Source organism: Cryptotermes secundus, unplaced genomic scaffold, assembly GCF_002891405.2.
Source record: "Cryptotermes secundus unplaced genomic scaffold, Csec_1.0 scaffold159, whole genome shotgun sequence".
Taxonomy (NCBI): Eukaryota; Metazoa; Arthropoda; class Insecta; order Blattodea; family Kalotermitidae; genus Cryptotermes; species Cryptotermes secundus.
This window is the reverse complement of record NW_019725416.1, coordinates 4,558,969-4,562,170: the sequence shown is the minus strand read 5'-3', so window position 1 is coordinate 4,562,170 and position 3,202 is coordinate 4,558,969.

The window sequence follows — 3,202 nt, the reverse complement described above, 5'->3', positions numbered from 1 at the left end:
GGATGGGATGGTATGGACCAGTGGAGGGCTCTTGTGAACAGGGTAATGAACCTTTTGGTTCCAGAAAATGCTGGGAAGCTCTTTGAGTAGCCACACAACTGGCAGCTTCTCAAGAAGGGCTCAGCTCCATGAGTGAGAATATACATACATACAGTACATACTTACTTGCACTAAGACTTAAACATATGCTTGTCATATAATTTCAAAGCTGACCAAGAAACGGATGCACACACTAGTACTGTCAACAGATGAAGTGTCACTTACACAAGGAAGATATTCACTGCAGACCCTAGAAATTAACCACATACACTTTCAATATATGAAATAATTTTTAAGGCTCGCTATAGAATGTTCACTGTAGGTCCAAAAAAGGAAACACACTATGAATGACAACAGATGAAACAACACCAGTAAGCAAAGACTTACAATATTATACACAGTTCCTGGCATAATTCACAGAGCCTGCTTTCCCCTTGCAGACCTCTTATGCTACAAATAACATTTACATTGTAAGATTTGAGGCTTTCACGGCGGTGACTATGAAGAAAGCAGTCTTCTGGGATTTGGCACCGTGTATATGTGGTGTTAACCGACGTTTCGGAGGAACGTATCGCCCCCATCTTCAGGGTTGAAGAAGTCTGCTTGACCGTGTCTCACGGTGTTGTCGCTTGCAGATTTACTTATACTTCTTCAACCCTGAAGATGGGGGCGATACGTTCCTCCGAAACGTCGGTTAACACCACATATACACGGTGCCAAATCCCAGAAGACTGCTTTCTTCAACATTTACATTGCATGTCTTTCCTGTATGATCCCACACAACGGCAAATTCCACAAGTTTTGTTTCCAGATACCTCCTGTTGTGTCTGAGGCAATTTCACTTGCTGTTAGAACTCTCATAAAAGAACCTGAGGTTCCACAACTATGTTCGGTTATCTGAAAAATGTGAAATCAGTAATTACTTTAAGAACATATTCATTTTATTAATTATACCAATAATATCAAAAGCGCCTAATGAATATTTTTATGCTTTGCTTCCTGTTGTGAATATACAGTCAGGGTGTCTGTGCTGCCACACAACGGGTGATATTTTGGCCATTAAACAAAAGTTTATTGGACTGAATTTACCAATGAGCCAGTCTGTCCATTGTATGGTCGCTATGTCATGTAACTTTTCAGCAACCACTCGGTGCTTATGTTTTTGTTTGTTGTCTTTTAAGAGTCCCATTGTTCTAAGTTTATTTGCAAAATTGTGAATTGTTTTTCTGCTGGGAATTATTTCATCATGAGGTTTACGTCAAAATTATGGCGAACACTTTCTAGCAGATCCGTATTTCATATAGCTGTCATACAGAAATACACGCTGCTCTAATGTATGCAGCAACATGACATACAGCACTGCTAACTGAAACTGAGAACAAATGCGTTAAGGAGCTGATAATGGCTGCCTACTGCTGACAACTCATAACAAAACCCCATGCATGAACTGCACTGACTGCTGTGAAGTCGACTACAAGTTACTTCCCTTCGTTCCAAACATTAGCAGCTGATTCACTGGCAAAATTTGTATGCACCTCGTGGCAGGTGGCACTCTGGCCACTGTGAATGGCAGAACCGTGAACTCGTCAAATGAGTAAAAATCCTCCCTCTATATGTGTAGCACAGCTGTAGGTAGTGTTATCCTGTGCATGTTCAGAAGATCACCATTTTCTCTTCCGCATGTCTTACCCACATATATGTGTGTGTGCGGATGTTAGTATGTAGTAATGCGCATTTTGCAGTACTGGATATACATCACTGTGGATCAGTAAGATTTTGATTTCTATGAAAGTGGATATTCAGTGTGTAAGGGGTGTATCCGCTGTGGTTGCTTTCATGTGGATTGAATTTTCTGTCTGTAGCACATTTCAGATATAGTTTGTATGAGCAGTGGTAGAAGATTCACTGATTTACACACATTTCAGTTAACCATTCCACACGCACTAGGATTCTCTGTCTTCCACTAGTCTCCTAGCAACAGATCTCCACACAGAAACTGTCACTTCAAATCACTCCAAGTATGCACTCCATTTACTCCTCCAGTATCACTGCACCATCTCACACATAAAGTCTTCTAAATCACATATGATATCCTCACAGGGCCACCTCCTTATTCTTCTGTGTTCCTGGTTCCACTCTGGGGATATGTGACGTCACTTGCGGAAACACAGAGGTCACATGGCCCCCTACTCACTACTGCAATATGATGTCATCGCGCCTGTGCAGAAGTCTTATTTACCGGCTGCCACTTAAACGTGGGTTGCATAACCTCATTCCACTGCTGTGTAACTTAGCAACCAACAGTTTATCAAGAGTCTGTCTTCGTGATAACTCATTCCATATCCCATTGCCAACAATAGGTTGACACATAATATATTCGTAATTTTATATATATATATCCCTCTCATTGGTGTCTCCACCTTATCGTGGTGAGGGGGTTTGAGTATGCCAAGGACCCTGAGAGCTATACCAGTGGTAGCGTAGCTACTGGCAGGGACTCCCTTGCTGGACAGGTCAGATGAAGAGAGACCAAAAACTGATGCCGGAAGCAGCGTCATCAGCAGCGACTTGAAGCTCAGAGCAAATGATGCTCGAGATGGTTCAAGTTCGTATAGCAACAGGCGTGACCAGAGTGGTTTGAATGGCTGTTGTACTGCGGTGTGGAAAGCAAATAGAAAACTACCACATTATCACTTTTCCTGGATAGTCTCTTTCCAAAAACAGAGATACCATGTATGCGAGATGTTTCCTCTGGAAACAAAACAATCCAGAGGTAAACTACTCCCCCAATCGGATCTCCTGGGGGGAGTGTTTCTAGAGGAAATGTCATGCAGGCGTTACAAGAAGAAAAAGTGTGAAGATCAGAAGGAACATCATGGCTACAAGACTGTAACATGGAATGTAGGGACCTTGAATCAAGCACGCAAATTGGAGAATTTGAAAACATAAATGCAGAAGAATGAGGTGTCTGTTTTAGGTATCAGCGAAGTGCGGTGGAAAGGACAAGGTGAAATAAGAAGTGGTGATTATACAGTGTATTATTCTGGAGGTGAACGGGCTGAAAGAGGTGTGACAATAGTGGTGCATAAAAGTGTAGTGAGGAGTGTTGTTAAGAAGATTGTTTGTAATGACAGAATTATTGCTCTGAAGTTAAAGGCAGAAC